Here is a 19,997-nt window from a genome sequence, read left to right on the forward strand (position 1 = left end):
ACACTGATTTGCAATGTTTTCTTTTGCATCTCCAGTAAAGGAGAGCAAAAGCAAGAGCCTGTATTCTCCCTCCATTTATCATGGTGAATGAATGAATGAATTAATTAAGGAGTAAATACAAATAATCAATGCAACAATAAATCCAGAAAGACCGCAAATAATTTTTGAGGAAACATGGACACAACATTAAAAATAATTCATTATAAATATTAATAATTTATTACTTTTTTATCAATAACAATGTATTTAAAACAAAAAGATTGTTTTGATAAAGTTTAAAAATGACTAAAGTTAATATTAATACTTTTCAATAATTCTTATCACCTCGCACACACAAACCTGATTGGACAACATTGGAATACATCACATCCGGTCGGCATATCAGATGCTGTGTTCAACAACAAGTTCAAATTTTTTTACGGATCAAACGCTCAAAACGGATCCGAAAATTACGGATCTGCAGATGGTCGGCACCTCACACAGCGACTTTGCTACTCTCCATAGGAAATGAATGACTTCCCGTTTATCGGCGGTCGTTTGTCGTGTTCAGTGTGAAGGCGGCTTTACTGTGTGCTCAAAGTGATGCTCGCAGCTCCAGTGGTTTTCTCTGTGGGTGAACGAGGATGATGCTGAACAATTCCACGATATGCTTTTTTGTCATGGGTTGTTGCGTTAAATCTGACCCAGATACAATAGTGCTATTATCTGATTGGCTATTGTGTAGCCTCTTCATTTGATTGGCTGATAAGTGTCATGCTTGACTAAGAACTCCAGGGGAGACGCGCTTGATTCCTGCCCGGTTCCACAGAGACGGCGGTGAGGACAGATACATTTTGGGCGCTGAGGCATATTAAATATATGATAAATAGTAAGTTTTTCTGAGTGACAAAAGTGACAAAAGACCCAAGTGTGTGACTGTCACCCTCAATGCATGATACTTGAGAGCTCTGGGTTTAGTCAATTCATGTAAATATACTCAAAGAAACCCCTGTTTTAGCACTCGTCTCCGATCTTCTCTCACCATAGCTGATACTGAAACCTTAATTCATGCACTAATCACTTCACGTCTGGACTATTGCAATGCCTTATTTCTTGGTCTTCCAAAAAATCTTATCGCAAGATTACAGTATGTTCAAAACTCAGCAGCAAGAGTTCTCACCTCCACTAGGCGCTCTGCTCACATTACTCCACTGCATCATGACCTTCACTGGCTACCTGTAGCATCACATATACACTTTAAGGTATTGCTTCTAACGTTCAAAGCATTAAATGGTCTTGCTCCCCAATATCTGTCTGACCTACTCTCCCCTTACCGCCCTGTCCGGTCCCTTAGATCAGCTGAACTTGGTTTGTTGTCCATCCCTCCTTTCCGTCTGTCTACTGTTGGTGGAAGGTCATTTAGTATAAATGCTCCTCAATTATGGAATTCGCTGCCTCCTACACTAAGAAACATCACATCTGTGGGTACATTTAAGTCCCATTTAAAAACATATCTATTTAACAAGCATTTCGGATAATGCAATTATATGTATTATGTGTTGTGTATATATAGATGTATATGTATAATACATATATATGTAAGTGTCTGAATGTACTGTATTTGTGAAATGTAAAGCGACCTTGAGCTACGGAAAGGCGCTATATAAATAAAATCACCAAACTATTGTCTAATATCATTTACTTATTTGTGTCAAATCTATCACAGAATTCTACAGAAATAAACACTTCCCATTATCCTTGTACACTGACACACACGGTGTAAAGAGAGTTTTTTGGAGAACTGAGAACACACAAGTGCACAGTTGTGGTTTAGCTTCTTTCTTTTTTTAAATTCAGTGTTGTGAGTTCAGCAGTGAAGAAGGGGAGGAGGCGTGAAGCTAAAAATACTTGCATGTTGCATGTATTCAAGATGTTGGTGCTAAATTCTGAGCCTTCCTCCTGCATCATACAGTAAATAGTATATACCCCATCTTCACACCTATCAGCCAACTTGTTCCCCACATTCTCCTTTATTCTCTACAAGCACTCAGTGTCCTCCAACCAAGTGATTCCCGTTCAGTGAGATTGTTGCTGCACAGCTGAAGAATGTTTCTGTGCAGTTTTCATTGCAGTCTTGAAGCAGGATAACGAGGACTTAGCATCCGAATCATAATCAGGCACTTGAGTACTTTCATCCGTTGCTTAAAAATGACATCATCTGCCAACCTAGGGACATGCCCAAGCATAAAGAAGAAAGGTGCATGGCTTGGAGTTTCATGGACAGTGATTTCAGTTTCCATGTTTAACTTTTTTTTAACTTTTCGATTTCAGTGGAGATTCTCCACAGAGATTCTGATCTGGTAACTGTGGAGGCCACCAAACTACACTATACTCATGGTCTTTCTCTTGGCACAGGTTTGTGTGGAATGTATTTGTGTGGAACTTTGTTATATGGTGCAGTGTAATGCTGGAATTAACCATTATAAGTTAGTATAACATAAATGGACCAAACTTCAGACAATCCTCAAATGGTATTAAGGGATGAAATGTGTCAAGAAAACATTCATAGACCACCATGAGCAGCCTGAACTGTTCACATAAGTCAGGTTGGGATCATGGATTCATGCTTTTGTCACTAAATTCTGATCATCTACATCACTTATGTCAATCTCAGGCCCGCGGGCCAAATTTGCAAGATTCTTTGGCCCGCGGGCCAAATTTTCAAGATTCAAATCTTATTTTATCAAAATGCTGCTGGAAAATTGTAAAGAGGTGTTGTCCAAACTTCCTGAAAATATTGTATGGATTTATTCATGTTGGCAACCTTTGTATGATGATTTGATGACCAAAATAAATGTCAATTTTATTCAAGGAATCCCCGATTCTTTGTGTGATGACAAACTGTTTCCTCCCAGCAAAACAAATTTGGTGATAATAGATGACTAGATGGAATCTGTGAGTAAAAACGAGGAGGTGGAAAAAGCTTTTACTAAATACACGCATCACAGAAATCTAAGTGTCATATATCTGGTTCAGAATTTGTTTTTTCAAGGCAAGTCTAGTAGAACAATCAATTTGAACACCAATTACATGCTTCTTTTTAAAAACCCTAGAGATGAATTACAGATCAGTGTGCTAGCTCAACAAATGTATCCAAGTAACAGGAAATATTTTTTAGAATGTTTTCAAGACGCCACCACCAGACCGTACGGTTATTTATTTTTTGACCTAAAATCAAATACTCCAGAAGACTTCCGACTCCGATCAGGTTTGTTACCGCAAGAAAAATCAGTTGTGTATGTTCTGAAGAAGAAGAAGAAAAGGTTTTACTGAAAACAATGTCTATACGCTTGACAAAAACACTTCCGTTGTTGAAAGCGTTACACGAGGCTCCACCCCGGAAGATCGGTATCGGTGAAACACAGTATCTTTCCGCCTTGTGCAATAATCTTGGGTGTGATTCCTTCTTTCACTAAATGGTTTAGCAAAAGGTACGAATCAAACCCTCTAGCATTATGCGCGATAAAGGTATAACCTCTGAATCTCCTACAGCGGAAATGTCTAAAAAACGCTCGGACGCATGTGTCACCTGAAAACAACCATGTCTGACCACGGTAATTAATACAGCATAAGAAATTAGCTATATGAGTACCCGTTTCCTGTCTAGTTTCAAAGTCATAAAAGATGTATCTCTCATTAGACTTTTCCCTCTTTAAAGGCTGTATAAAACACCTGTGTTCACAATCTGTATCAAGTTTTTCACCACAGAACTGACACAAACTCTCAGGGCAAACGTGACGTTCAAGACCAAATGAATCGCGGTACACCCTATTACACTTGCTGCAGTAGAATCCTCTATTGCACTGAGAAAATTCACCTCCTTCTGACTGGCGCAACGCTTTGTGACTATCGAAACAATATTTTGATCTACACAACCTCATACAATCCGGGCATTTTGTTATGTTTTGAGGGTGTTTGTAGCAGTCTACATCACAACAAATGTTACAACTATATGCACATCTATGGTTCCGCATATCCTTAAACCCCGAGTGACAGAAATGACAGACATAACTACATCCCAAAAATCCTGTGATGTTTTTAACACCGTAATAATGATGGTTATGCAAAAACAAGTACAACGTTTTTTCATGCGGTATCTTGCTGGTTTGAAAGAAAGAGAATCCGGCTTTATCGCTAGTTTTGTACAAAATTACAATTTTACACTGTAAATGTGCCTCAAATTTACTCACATCGGCAAAGGTGACGGGTGTGTTTTCAGTTAAACCTACAGCGTATTGGAGCTGTTTAGCAATTTTTTCATTTTGAAAATTGCTTTTATCACGATTTAAAAGCTGTGTAACGCATAATGCAAAACACATGTTGTCTTTATTGTAAAAAATATACAAGTGTCGCATCTTCTTCTGTACAACTTCTGAATTGAATATTGTAGCAACTTTCCGTCTACAACCTATACCACCGCGAGGTGGTCGAACTATCTGTACTACCAGTTCAAGCGAATTATCCGTAAATATGTCACGATTACTTTGAATGGTATTTTCGAGAATGGTCAAAAAAGACTGTAAATCGATGGCTCCATTGACTAGTGTGAATGTGAGATGACACATTGAGTGTAACGCCTCTAATTTCAACGGTGACATAATCCTTAGGTGAAATCATTTCATTCGCAACTTCTATCATGCTGTTTAAAATCTCTAAAACATAATTATAAAATTCAGCAAAACTGTTGACGTTAGCGATAGAAGAAAAATTCACTCTTCTTATGATCTCTGTGTTATTGAAGTTGTCACGATTAATTATCCTAATATTACTATCTACACCATGGCCTATTTGATTGTTTTCAACACTATGTGGCGGCGACGCATTGTCTACATGATCTAAGGGTACATTTTCAACACTAGGCGGCGCACTGTCTACGTGATCTAAGGGTACATTTTCACCAGTAGGCGGCGCACTGTCTACGTGATCTAAGGGTACATTTTCACCACTAGGCGGCGCTCTGTCTTTGTGATCTAAGGGTACATTTTCACCAGTAGGCGGCGCACTGTCTACTGATGTATCATTTACCATTTCAGGAATGTGCTCATGATCAGTTTTGGGATTTTGCAGAACATTAACAGGCTGGTTGATTAAGTTAATGATATTGTCATTTAACAAAATAAGACTTTGATTAAGACCATGAAGCAAATCTTGTTGAGATGCAGGTTCTTGATGTTGATAGGTTACTGGAGGTGTTGCATTAACGACATTTTGTTCGTTAGATAAGTTAAAACTTTCGTTCAATTGGTTTACAGCTTCTATCAAAAAGGGATTTAACGGCACAGGTTGATCTTGATCATTTAGACTATTCTGCAACGTTAACAGACTCTGATTCAATTCTAAGAACACGTCATGATGAGGCAGCTGTGTTTGTGTCGCTGTTAAACTATCGGTCAACCCCGGATTAGGGCTCTGAATATCGTGTCTAAGTGTCGATGTTAAACCATCATTCAACTCATTGATTGCATCGGTTAAAAAAGGATTCAGGGTTGTGCACGGGTCACGTTGTAACAGACTACTTGAAAAAGTCGAAGTTTCACCAAAGCAGAGATCATGTGATGATGTAGGGTCATTTTCAATTCTAATTTTTTTAGCTTCTGAAGAGGGAGAATTACTCGAACGCTTCTGAGCCATTTCTAAAATAATATTGTCTTAACAATTCTTTATTCACCATAACACAGCAATTTAAGGATTCCAGAGTATTATGCAAGGATTGAACATACTCACTGTAGACATGCTCAAAGTTTTCAGTTATTCTATCCCTTAGCTGAAAAAAATCCTGAAGAGTGTCTCCAATGTTGAAATTTTCTTCAAGGGATTGATTGTAGTTTCTTACTCCTTCAATGACGGTATCTAAATAGAATACAGATTACAGAAAAATGTGTGGAGGATTGTTTTACACTCTTAAGGGTTGATTGAAAAGAGAATGCTAACGACCTTACCCAATGAGACAATTACCCAAAAAATCTGAACTATCGGAGTTAGACGTTGTTCCGGTGTCTTCTGAACATGTCACACATACAAAATAATGGATAATTAAATACTTAAAATATCATATAAGGTTAATGAAAGATTTACAACATACATATTTTCATGGTGTAACTTACCCGTAGTTTGTAAAACTGGTCTGAGCTGTGGGGGTTACTACAGCTATCGACTTTTGGATAGACCCCGGATGTTCCCCCGTTCTTAGGCCTAGCACGTGCGTTGTAGAAGGCTCGTCGCCGGAAATAGCTATCGACTTTTGGATAGACCCCGGATGTTCCCCCGTTCTTAGGCCTAGCACGTGCGTTGTAGAAGTCTCGTCGCCGGAAATAATCTCAATACAACTGTCTAAAAATGAATAAACAATGAATTAAATAAATAAATATAACATTTAGATTATAATGTAATATATGATAAAACAATCGACTGAAGAAAAAAAACACAGATCTAAGAGTCAGAATGAAATTACCCTGGAAGGGTCGCGTTTGTTTGATACGTTTTCACAGACAATTGCGTCAGATAGGCTGGCCTTGTTCTGTAATTAAAACAGACTTTACGTATAAACCCAACTAAAACTAGTTATAACAAGTCACTCTTCTAAATATTGAAAATCTCATATATGGTAATATCAAACGATAACCATTCTAATACTTATAAATTTACAATAAAGTTAATAATAAACTCTTACCTATTGAAAAGGCCGTGCTCTCAATGCTTAGAAGATCGTAGATGTTCTGTTCCGTTGTGAAAAATCCAAAGACGCGAAGTCATAGCCAAATTTTCGGAAAATTCTCACTTTTTACCTACACGTGTGGGCGTGTCCGCTCAGGCGTTTGCTCCTTTTTTCTTTTTGTCTCACGCGCGTTTCCGCTCAGGTGCATGTTTCCGCTCAGGGTGCGCGTGTGCGCGTCTTTCTTCTCACGAGCGTTTGGTCAGGATGCGCGTGTGTGACGTTATAGATAGCACCCCCCATTGACTATCGATCAGACTGAGAGATGCTCCTAACACAAAGGAGGGGGTCATAATCTTGATTTGAAAACCATCCGGTCTGAGGGGAGGGGTAACCTATCGCAAAACACCCCCCGGATCAACTTTCTTCTCACGCGCGTTTGGTCAGGATGCGCGTGTGTGAGACGTTATAGATAGCACCCCCCATTGACTATCGATCAGACTGAGAGATGCTCCTAACACAAAGGAGGGGGTCATAATCTTGATTTGAAAACCATCCGGTCTGAGGGGAGGGGTAACCTATCGCAAAACACCCCCCGGATCAACTTTCTTCTCACGCGCGTTTGGTCAGGATGCGCGTGTGTGAGACGTTATAGATAGCACCCCCCATTGACTAACGATCAGACTGAGAGATGCTCCTAACACAAAGGAGGGGGTCATAATCTTGATTTGAAAACCATCCGGTCTGAGGGGAGGGGTAACCTATCGCAAAACACCCCCCGGATCAACTTTCTTCTCACGCGCGTTTGGTCAGGATGCGCGTGTGTGACGTTATAGATAGCACCCCCCATTGACTAACGATCAGACTGAGAGATGCTCCTAACACAAAGGAGGGGGTCATAATCTTGATTTGAAAACCATCCGGTCTGAGGGGAGGGGTAACCTATCGCAAAACACCCCCGGATCAAACACGAGTTTTAAGTACCTATCTCTATCTATTCAATCAAACATATTTACTTGTTTACAATACTGCTTCCTCTGATGGGGTTAAAACAAACCCATTTTTAAAAAAAAATAAGTCCTTGTTTTACAACACTGCTTCCTCTGAGGGGTCATAAAACCCCATTTTTTTTAAAAAAAAAAGAACATAGCTCCTTGTCACCTGTCTACGGGAACAAGCCAAAAACATAGGTCCTTGTTTTACAACACTGCTTCCTCTGAGGGGTCATAAAACCCCTTTTTAAAAAAAAAAAAAAAAAGAACATAGCTCCTTGTTTTAATTACTTGTCACCTGTCTATGGGAACCAAGCACTGAAATGAGAGGGGGTGGTGGGAGGTCTTGACTTGACTTGGAGTTAAGACATGTCTACCACACCAAAAGGTATAACCTTTAACCTTTAATAATTTCATATCACTAATAACAGCTGTCATAACAGCTGTCATACCAGCTGACATTGCAGCTGCCAGGGGTAATAAAACTGTCACCTTGATGGAATATGACCATTAAATCTCTCTCCCCTGTCACCGGAAGAAATCTTCAGTGCAATCCAATCTATGCCTGCCAACAAATCTCCAGGCCCTGACGGATTCCCCTGTGAGTTTTACAAAAAGTTTTGGCCAGAACTCTCACCTATCCTAATGCCCGCTCTCCAAGATTTACTAGACAATGGAGTGGCCCCCGAGTCGTGGAAAATGGCATCAATTTGTTTAATTCCAAAAAAAGGAAAAGACCTTCAAGAATGTGCCTCTTACTGGCCAATAAGTCTATTGAATACCGATTATAAAATACTTGCTAAGGTCCTTGCTCGCAGACTCGCAGAGAGCCGGACCAGACGGGATTCATAAAATCACGTTTTGGCACAGATAATATTCGCCGACTCTTGAACATCATAGATTCAAGCACGTAAACTCCCAGCCCTTATTATCTCCCTGGATGCAGAAAAAGCCTTCGATAGAGTCGAATGGGAATTTCTTTTTGCCACCCTAAAGAAATTTAATTTAGGTCCTAAATTCATCGATTTGATAAAATTGCTTTATACTAATCCACGAGCTACAGTCACTACGAATGGTCTGATCTCAAAACCCTTTGTCATAGAAAGAGGTACGAGGCAGGGGTGTCCTCTTTCACCCCTGCTTTTTGCTCTCGTAATCGAACCACTGGCTGAATCTATAAGGCAGTGCCAATACCTTTCTGGTATAACGGTGGGAGATGAGGAACATCGGATTTCTTTGTATGCAGATGATGTACTGCTGTATATTTCTGAGCCAGAGAAGTCTGTTCCAGTAATATTAAAGTGTATTTCAGAATACAGTGCCTTATCTGGATATAAAATTAATCTGTCAAAATCCATGGCGCTTTCTCTTAAAATTTCTGCTCCAAATGATCTTGCATCTCTCTCACCCTTCAAAATAACTACTGTTGGTTTTAAATATCTCGGCATATTTGTCACACCACTATTTACAGATTTATTTAGAACAAATTATGCCCCTCTTCTGGATTCCATTAAAAAAGACCTTAACACCTGGCGGACACTCCCTATTTCTTTTCTGGGCAGGATTAACGTGATCAGAATGAATATTCTACCTAAGTTTCTGTATTTATTTCAATCCCTACCTTGTCATTTACCAAATGTTTTCTTTAAAGACATCAATAAGCACTTTTCTAAATTCATCTGGAACCACAAAATGCCTCGAATTAGTTTTAACAAATTAATGAAACCAAAGGATAAGGGAGGAGTCGCCTTACCGAACTTTCGTCTGTACTATTGGTCAGCACAGGTGAAGCATATGGTTAGTTGGTACAATGAAAGGACCGACTCTAGATGGCTTAATCTGGAAGCAAGGGCTTGCGCTCCTCTCCCAATAAAATTTCTGCCTTTTATTGCAAATACCAAAAAGCTTAAATGTTCCTCGACAAGTTTCACCATTTCAAACACCCTTCGGACATGGAGAGACGTTAAACTGTATCTTAAGATTCCAGCTGAACTCACACTTTTCTCACCTATTGCTTCTAATCCTGACTTCCCTATATCTCTGCAAAATATCGGCCTTTCAGTCTGGTCTAAGTTAGGGATCTCGCAATTATCTTGTCTCTTTTCAGGCGAGGCTTTAAAATCCTTTCAAGAAATATTGCACCAATATCGTATACCACAGTCCCATTTCTTCAAATACCTTCAGCTGCGTCATTTCATAAAACCTCTGTCTGATAATGGTAAGCTGAGACGTGATCTTACTGACATAGAACAAGTTATAATAAAAAACAATCTCTCTAAGGGGTTAATATCTAAAATATATAATGCCTTGGTTGATTCGTGTACTTCCTCCTTAGAGAGCTTGAAAAGAGTGTGGGAAAAAGACCTGGGCCACAGAATTACCGATATGGACTGGTCCACCGTATGTAACAATGTGTTCCCTAAATGTACTTCTTTGGGAATTCACGAACTCAACTACAGATTTTTTAACAGAGTTTACCTTACACCTTCACGTGTAAGAAAGATTTGCAAATACTCCTCCGATCTCTGTTTTAATTGCAAGAAACACAAAGGAACATTCCTTCACTGCTTCTGGTATTGTGACAAAATCTTTTCTTTTTGGATTAAAGTACATCATTTTTTACAAAGGCTCCTTAAGTTGAAATTTTGTTTCTCTTTGGAATTGTATCTGCTGTATAGTGGAATTGAGACTGTGTTTGACTTCCACACAAGGCAACTGTTTTTAAATTTGGTGTACCTGGCAAAGAAATGTATATTGTTATTGTGGTCTTCTCCTCAGGCACCTTCTGTTAAAATGTGGTTGTCTCAAATGTCCATATTACTTCCACTTGAGAAGCTCACTTATGACATACACCAAAGGTCTAATGCCTTTTGGCAGATATGGACACCTCTCTGGTGCCACATTAACAACCTCTCTTGATCCTGTGTACATTTTGTTATTTACCAGAATGTGCTATCTTTTTCACCTGATTGTCCACTTTTAATTGTTTTTTATTGTGTGTGTGTGTGTGTGTGTGTGTGTGTGTGTGTGTGTTTTCATGCACCCTCCCTGGTTACTGAAGTTGTATGCCTTTGAATTATCACCTCAACAAGGCCGCATTCCAGTATCAGTACTTATCTATCACATGCACACAAACTCCCCTAAAGTTCCCATCCTTCTAGCACGTACAATGTTAACATTTGGAACAAGGGCTTCTTGTCCTTTCTCCCTAGTCTGACACACAGAATACTGTAAAATCACATAACATTATATACAAACACATAACTGTTGTATAAAAACACTCATGATATTTAATATTTTCACTACACTAGTTATGACACTGAGGTTAAGGTGCTACACTACCAAGCAGGAGGTTATGAGTTTGATTTCCACGTCCGCCAGGCTGCCACTGCTGGGCCCCTGAGCAAGGCCCTTAACCCTCAATTGCTCAGTAGTTTAAAATGAGATAAAAAGTCGCTCTGGATATAAGTACATCTGCTAAATGCTGGAAATGTAAACAGTTAGTTTTTTGTATGGATCTTCTAAATTGCTACAGTATCTCTCTCTCTCTCTCTCTCTCTCTCTCTCTCTCCTCTCTCCTCTCTCCTCTCTCTCTCTCTCCTCGCTCTCTTCTTTTGAAGAACATTACTTCATGAGCAGAATAGTGACATTTACCTGGATCATGTCTATTTATTATTTAAGAGGTTAAAATGTATTTCTTACAGGATGGTAAGAATTAAGTTTCCTGAGTAAGATTTAAACTTGTGTGTTCTGTGTGTCTACAATGTGCTGTGTTCATTAATAGACTGAAAATTCTCCATATTTATGTCATGTTCTGTTTCTGTTCCCTTTTTAGTGCTTATTTCACTCATACCAGTGGTCCAGGCTCAAAGTGAGTTATATATAGTTTATCTTTATATTGTCTCCTTATTTAATTTGTTTTAGTGCTAAGAAGGTTGTGTATAATTAGTTAATTTGTTCCCTGTTTATTAATGTAGTGTTTTAGATCTAACCAAAGGAGGCTGCAACATCAGATTTGAATAAATAATTTTACACTCAAATAGTTTTATGCTGCTTAAATTTCTTAACATATTAAATATAAAACAGCACAAGTTTAACCCTCCTGTAATCTTCCCTGCTTTTCTGTGCAATTTAGGAGCACCGAGTCAAACTGAAATATTGCAGACTAAACACTGTGTGTGTGTGTGTGTGTGTGTGTGTGTGTGTGTGTGTGTGTGTGTGTGTGTGTGTGTGTGTGTCTGTGTGAAGCTTATTGGTAGATCAGGTGTTGCCCTCTGCTGGACAAAGGCATCTCACAAGTGTGAAATATTTACAAATGTGTAGATTTTTTTTATGGAGGTCCAATGAAATGCAATGTCCAATGTTTGTCTGTGTGTTTGTGTGGTGTGTAAGTGTGTGTTTGGGTGCGTGTGTTTGTGGACATTGTGTGCGAGTGTGTGTGTGTGTGTGTGTGTGTGTGTGTGTGTGTGTGTGTGTGTGTGTGTGTGTGTGTGTGTGTGTGTGTGTGAGTGTGTCTGTATGTATGTTCATTGTACTGGCAAGAGCAAGAGTGTGAACAATTGCCCTACTAAATGTGGCCAGAGGAACACAGGTGTAATAAAATATTTTTATGAACACATAATTCAGTAAAAATAGATATAATTAATTTTACTTGCAAAGTGCATCATTTGGAACAATCCATGTCATTTTCAGGCAAGTAAATGTAAGAAAACAGAAGAGAACAACAGATATAACTAGTGCTAAATAAAATGCTCCATGATGCCCCTGATTTCTTAATATTAAGCAGGTTACACATATCAGTATCAACAAGTAACAAAAACATGAACTCATACTCACTCTAAAAATGATATTAGTAGTGTAGACTTGGGAATGACTTTATGTAAGGTTTATTAACAACAGAATGTTTTATAGGGAGTCCTAAAGCTGTGGTGTCCATACATCCTGATACACATGTGTTCACTGGAGAGGCTGTTGCTCTCATATGTGACATACAGGGAGGAGGAGACACTCAGTGGACTTACAGCTGGAATAAAGATAATAACAAACTCTATTCAAATCGAAATAAGAGATATTTCCACAATGACACCACAACGCAGGTGTTACGAATCAAGAATGTTGAAGACTCTGACAGTGGAACCTACACCTGCAGAGGACATGGGGGATACAATCAGAGCTCAGAGATCAGTGATGGTGTTACACTGACTGTATCAGGTGAGTCTGTGACCATTTTTATTTCTTATTTAATATCTTCACATTATTTTTAGGGTTCAGATTTTGAGCTGTCAGAAACTGAGTCCCTGTTTATTTAATATTGACTTTTACTTCCTTGTCTATAATAACACCCAATTTATAAGTAATTAGAATTAGAAGGTTTTATCTGTGAATTCTGTAATTGAGAGATTTTTATCATCATCATCCACATCAGTCTCTGTCTCATCACAGAAATCCCTCACAATATTTAAACACAAGCCTCATTATCTTCTCTTCACTTTACTGTTCACATTAACACCTCTGGGGTAATAACCCATGATTTACTTTTGTTCTGTTGGATGTATTTCATGTCATTAATGTATTTTAAGACATTTAAATATGTAATAACTTTGTCTGCTGTCGACTCTATAAAATGTGTGAACACTCTGATTTAATGATGATGTGATACACAGGAACATCCCAGACATTTTGACCACTGCTATCTGATTACAAACTAAATTAATTATAATTATATCTAAAATATACTGAATATCAGCCGTGTAAGAAAACATACAACTGAAGCATCTTGTATTAAATGTTAAATATAAATGTTAGTTTTAGACACAAAGCATCTGTTAGACACAGTGAATCTACTGCTTATGTTGTAAAGTGTAAAGCAGCTCTGACACCTTCATCATTTCACACCAACAGTAAAACCCAAACCGACTGTGAGAGTGAATCCTCAGAGCTCCGTCTACACTGGAGACACCGTCACTCTGAGATGTGACATACAGGATGAAAGTGTCTCTAGCTGGCAGTACAGCTGGTATAAAGATACTTCACACAGTCCTGTCAGTAGTGAACAGGTGTACAGTATCAGTGGTGTTGAAGTGACCCACACAGGTACATACACCTGTAGAGGAACAGAGAGAGGAGGCTCACGCTCCTCACACTCCAGTGATGTTATTACACTGACTGTATCAGGTGAGTGTGTCAGGTGAAAATGTGCATGAAAATGTCTTACATTGTATTAAGTAAAACTAGATACAATTTATCTTGTATTTCCTGTGTAACAGAGAGACCACAGGCAGTACTGAGTGTATCTCCACACAGCTGGCTGACTGAAGGAGACTCAGTGACTCTAAGCTGTGAGGTTACAGACTCCTCTACAGACTGGACATTCAGCTGGTACACAGTTGTTCCCTACAGAGACGGATTAACTGAAATAAAGAATAATCGTGGCTATATGGTGTATGTGGAGCTCCTCTCAGACAGCAGCAGAGGATCTGGAGGCAAATACACTCTCAGTCCTTCTGCTCTTAATCACACAGGAGTTTATATGTGCAGAGGAGAGAGAGGAGAACCAGCCCTTCACACACAGTACAGCAATCTACAGCCACTATGGATCACTGGTGAGGAAAATTAACTGTTATGTTGAAGTGTAGACTTTAAAAGTGTGAATGTAACATCAGATTAATGCAGTATTTATGCAATTGTGTGTATAAATAAAGTATATGTATGATACACATATATAGGACTCAGGACATGGTTGAGGATTTCTGTGAAGGAGGATTTTATTAAAAGTCAGAGCAGGTAAACATTCTGTATGTGATCAAGTATACATAAAATTTTCAGAGATAATGTCTTCAGAAAATGTCTTCTAAACAGATACAGATACAAATAGGAGGTAAATATATTTATGGTAAAATGATAATCATAATCCTGTACATTGGCTCATTTGACTGCTCTAATTGTCTAATCATTTACAGTAGAATTCTGTAAATGAATAAAACAGCGTTTTACTGGAAAATAAATACTGCACTTTACATCACATTACAGTCATTTCCATGGTTTCTGCCTCATGTTGTTCATTGACACTTTACATGGCTCTTTTCTGTGTTTAAGGTGAATCTCCTCCAGTCTCTCTGATCATCAATCCCAGCAGAACTCAACACTTTACTAATGACTCTCTCTCACTGAGCTGTGAGGACCAGAGTAAGTCTACTGGATGGACAGTGAGACGATACACACACAGTGAGAGAGTGTTAGATTGTTCACACTGGGGATCAGTTACAGGATCTACATGTAACATCAGCTTCCTCTCCACATCCTACACTGGAGTTTACTGGTGTGTGTCTGAATCTGGAGAAAACAGTAATCCTGTCAACATCACAGTGCATGGTGAGTCTTCATGTAGTGTGTTTAATGTTAAAGGAAAAGGGAAATGATTCATTACAGAATATTTAGAACTCTGAGATTTCATTTGGGAGAAACTGTTCATGAAGACAGTTTATTTTTTTTAATTTAGATGAAAAACCTCCAGACTCCACAGGTTTAGAGTATTTTATGTTACATACAGATAAATTAGAGAACTTTTATTTATTATCTACAGACACATCATAGTGTGTGGATTTCCTTGTTAGTGATTTTCTGTGTTCTAGATGGTGATGTGATCCTGGAGAGTCCTGTCCATCCTGTGACTGAGGGACATCCTCTGACTCTACGCTGTTTATATCACAACCCAAATCCCTCAAACCTCCGAGCTGATTTCTATAAAGATGGATCAGTTCTCCAGAACCAGACTACAGGAGAGATGATCATCCAAACTGTCTCAAAGTCAGATGAAGGTTTCTACCACTGTGAACACCCAGAGAGAGGAGAGTCACTGAAAAGCTGGGTCTCAGTCAGATGTGAGAAATATTTTGAGAATTTATTTTTTATTTTATTCGCTTTTTAAAGAGTTTCTATGTTTAACTGCTAAAATTCTGCACTTTTTCTTCAGTCTCAGGTCCTATATCCAATGATGGAACATTAGGACTGGTTGTTGGTTTGGGATTTTTGTTCATCGCTTTTCTGATCTTAATGATGCTGCTGTGGTCCTACAAAAGAAAAAAAGGTCAGATTACTACATTAGCTTTGTTATGTAGAATATAACCAGAATTGCAAAAGAATAAAGTAAATTGTGATGTATCACATAATCATGGACAATAACTAAAGGTAAACAATAACTAAGTGTTGATGAACAGATCTTTAAGACTTAAGTCAATATTATACTGTGAGATATGAATCTGGTGACGGTGCAAGAAATAGTTTAAATTTTGTGTAGATTCTAAAAAATATAAAACATATTTGCACATACTGAATATAGAACTTTTAACTGTGATGTAGTGAATACTATATAGTCATATAATACATTGTTATAAACCATCAACATAAATATAAAAATATATGTATATATATAAAATATGAAAGTTTTGTGATCACAAGAATTCAATAAAGAATTCAAAATAATAATCCATGGCCTTTTAAGACTTCTGTATATTTAAATATTATTATTATAAATATTAATAATATTAATATAAATACTATATATTATGCTATACATATAGTTATTGTATCTATAATGAATAATTTTTTGTGTTCCTACTGTATAATTGACCTTTTTTACACTCTCTTTAATGTCAGTATGTACACACTGTTCAGATGTAGAATCTCTCTCTCTCTCTCTCTCTCTCTCTCTCTCTCTCTCTCTCTCTCTCTCTCTCTCTCTCTCTCTAGAAAAGCAGAAAACCAATCAGACATCAGAACTGAATCAGAACCAGTCAGGAGCTGAAGACTCTCAGTCAGGACACACACCACTTCAGGCTGGTCAGACACTGTCTCAATGTTTATTTCTATCTTTAATGAATTTCTTTTAGTATTTTACTGAGACTTTCTTCTGTTTGTTTTGTTTAGGGAGTGCTAATATTTATGACACTGTGGATGAGTCAGCCATGAGAGGAACAGGTAGCTTTATTTCCTTTCACACATTTACTCTTGCATTAGAGATTTAACTCTAGATTAACTCTATACAGTAAAGTACAGAAGTGTCTTGTAGAGACCAACACACTGCACTGTGTTCAGGTGAAGCTGCAGCTGAGATCAACAAAGCCATTTACACACAGGTCAAGAGGAAAAAGAAATCAAACAGGAACAATGGTAGAGTATTTCTAATGCTGGGACATTTCACAGATTTATTAAAAAACAAAATTAGCAAATTACACTGGAAGTCTTCAGCATGTTTAATCATATGTTATATTTTCCTGTAGTTTAGATGATTTACTTTCAGCAGGTTTGTTTAAAAAGTCACTGATGTGTTATCACACATAGTGAAGATTCCACATGCTGAATGATAAAGGAAGCTAAAAACCTAAAAGAGTTTAAAGATCTACTCTAAAAAATCAGCTAGGACTCAGTGTAGTTTTGGCAGGAGACTGATAATGACTGATGTTTAGGTTGATGAGTTATGACTGATGTATTAAAAGGCTACAGATCATTGGGATGGTTTTGTTCTCTTCTACTGCAGGTGCTGAAAATGATGTGACTTATGCTGAGATTGAACTGAAACCAATGCTAAAAACAAAGAGAATAAAAGGTAGGGCAAGATGTAGTAATTATATTTATTCATGTAGTGAATAAAACACTGTATCGACAACAGATAGTGTGAATAACAGATTTACCAGCCTGTTAAAACTGCTATTAACAAAAGTTTTTATTTTCCTATAATAGTACATCCTCAAGTGTATTACTTCCATTACTGTATATCACAGCAATGTTTATGATCATGTTTAAAAAGGAGCCACAAAACACCTTCTGACCAAACAGTTGTGAGAATTTAGCAGCTCTGTTGTATATCATGTATTTTAAGTCCTTTAGATGAGCTGTAGTTTTTTTTCTTTTTTTTCTGGTAATTAATCAGTGAGTTGTTTCTTCCTCCCTACTAGAGACGGCCAATGTGGGTGATGAGACTGTATACTCAGAGGTGCAGAAGCACGTGAAGGTAAACCTCTTGACATTTATAAAGCTTAAAAGACAATTACAGCACCTTAAATTAAGAGACATCCAAAAGTGCATTGGGTAGAATTTCTACACACCATTAGAATGTGAACCACAAAAAACATTAAAATTATCGTGTTTTATTCTTGACCTTCATATCCATGTACGCAAAATCCTGACTTTCCAAATCTGTGGTGGTCAGAAGAGTTCATCCATGTTAGTTGGTATCTGTTTAGCTATGAATGTACAAGCCTAATAAGTTACTTATTTTTTGCTGCATAGTAATTTGTGCCATAATTGATGGCAATATCATGAGAAATCGTCTTTTTGTCATATTTATGCATTTATGTTTTCTTTCTCTGCAGTGACCCGTATGTCTATGTACACTGATGAAGCCAGTGTCATCAAATAGATTGTGTTTGCCTTCTGTTTTTGTTCCTTAAAATATTCAGCTGTTACTCTTTTATATTGATATTTTATTGGATGATGCCAAACCTGGCAGCTACTCTGAAAATTTGTTTTGTATACAATTTCGTCCGATCGTTCGTGTGCGATAACAGGTTAACCTGTTATCGCACACGAACGATCGGACGAAATTGTATACAAAACAAAAAGTGATGCAGCTCCCACATACTTTAACACACAGGGGTGAGCCTGGTCTCATTGGAAAGAAGTGATTCTCTAGTTTCAGATACAAGTGTCAGATTGATTCTAGGCCTTACTGACACAAAGTTACAGAGGCTAGAATGGAAAATTTTGATTTTCGCCTGAGGTTTTTAATTTATCTTATTTCTCTGGAACATGTTAGGTAACATTTAACACCTGAGGGTCATAGCCACATGTCTTGGCTTTCACCAAAAAAAAAATCAAGTCAAAAGACCCAAAAATGGCTTCAATAAAACTATTTTTCTACGGACATGTCCATCCGGTCCTGTGTTTCTTGTTTACTTGTTTACTGTATAACTTTGAATTAAAAGACTGCATGCTCAGTTTAAATGGCCAAAAACCAGCACAGCCTCTCTCTCTCTACTATTCTGTTGTGTAAAGAGGCCTGTGACCTGACACCCTGAGCTGTGAGAGCGTGAAAAGTTCAAGGATTGCGCAATAAACCCATCGCGCACGATTTTCGCGCAGAAGCCAGCATTAGAGAGGCGGGTCGTGGCATACCGTTGGAATCGTCTTCTTATTGGCTAAAGAGCTGTATAGGTCCCGGCCAATTTCATTGCTATTGGAAGGAGTAATTGTCAGTCAAAGGCGGGTTCCCAAAAATGATGTCTGACCTCATTGGCTTCTCAGCCGTCTATCTCTGCAATACAAGCACCGATTGGCTTAAGTGAGGGCTTGTTTGATTCGTTACGCCCTGGGCTATAAATATGACGTAAATTTAGAATTTTTGAATACCCCAATGAGAAGCTAGAGCCGAAACAAAGATGGTGGCGCACCACTGTTTCCAATTTTTCGGAATATTTGCGGCGCGACCAAAGCGTTTTGGATTAAAAGGCTTACAGATTTCAGTTCCTTGGACCTGTGTGGATTTTTGTGGAATATTTGTTTTGGAATATATTACCCCAGTGAAGAAAGGGATGCGTCTAAAGGTAAGGAAAAACTGGTCTAGCGCCACCTAGGTCAGTTTTCTCCAAAATTTTTTTCTAAGAGTATGACGGCTATGAATCATATTATGCTTTGTGCGTGGGCTTAAAAAAATATTGAGAGTATAAACTTTACTAGAAACATAAGTTTTTTCGTGTTTTTAGAGGATTTAATGCTTAAAAGTTACAATGAAATTATGCAGCTTCAGCCCCTAGCGGTAGTGTTCCACAGGTGGAACGGTGTTCAACAATAACTAATTTGTGCCACAACATCATGCTGTCCCTTTAGATGTGTCACAAAAGTTCAGTCATTGGATCAAGTCTTAATCCTGCAGCTCCACCTATAGGCATTCTTGTCCTTAACAGAATGACATCCCAGGAAAGTGTAACTTAAGTTTTACTGACCAAATTCCTTTAATGCAGTGCTCATTATCTTCTGAAGCCCAAACCCAGAAAACTAGATAAGACTTGCTGGAGCAATTAATTTGCCATATTTTCTGAGGTGTTGTATGGCTACTTGTACATTATCTGTACAGCTCTGAGCTGGTCTTGGAAAGGGGCAGCCTGCCTACAGCTGGGGACCATTTTGTCCATAATGGTGGAATTGGTCTGCTCTTCAGTAGAGTAGCATTAAAATGTAATTTATGTCAGGATTCTGTTGCACAGTTATGCCAAAATGTGGCTAAATTAAACACATTAGTTTGGTTTTAAGAAGTTGTT

General features: G+C 38.1%; 1 protein-coding gene and 2 long non-coding RNA genes across 3 annotated transcripts in view; 1 reads left to right on the plus strand and 2 right to left on the minus strand.

The window, feature by feature from the left end:
• LOC113633966 (obscurin-like) overlaps nucleotides 1-19,997 on the plus strand; it is a 580,831-nt gene that overhangs the window by 475,068 nt on the left and 85,766 nt on the right. The gene's annotated exons all lie outside the window — the stretch shown is intronic.
• Nucleotides 5,127-6,290, minus strand: LOC125138534. The gene is made up of 3 exons (XR_007137738.1): nucleotides 6,144-6,290; nucleotides 5,995-6,039; nucleotides 5,127-5,889 (listed from the first exon to the last, which is right to left on the minus strand). It is a non-coding gene; the product is annotated as an uncharacterized LOC125138534 (long non-coding RNA).
• On the minus strand, nucleotides 6,303-6,924 carry LOC125138536. Its single transcript, XR_007137743.1, has 3 exons — nucleotides 6,710-6,924; nucleotides 6,491-6,556; nucleotides 6,303-6,369 (listed from the first exon to the last, which is right to left on the minus strand). It is a non-coding gene; the product is annotated as an uncharacterized LOC125138536 (long non-coding RNA).

This window comes from Tachysurus fulvidraco, chromosome 1, assembly GCF_022655615.1.
Source record: "Tachysurus fulvidraco isolate hzauxx_2018 chromosome 1, HZAU_PFXX_2.0, whole genome shotgun sequence".
Lineage (NCBI taxonomy): Eukaryota > Metazoa > Chordata > Actinopteri > Siluriformes > Bagridae > Tachysurus > Tachysurus fulvidraco.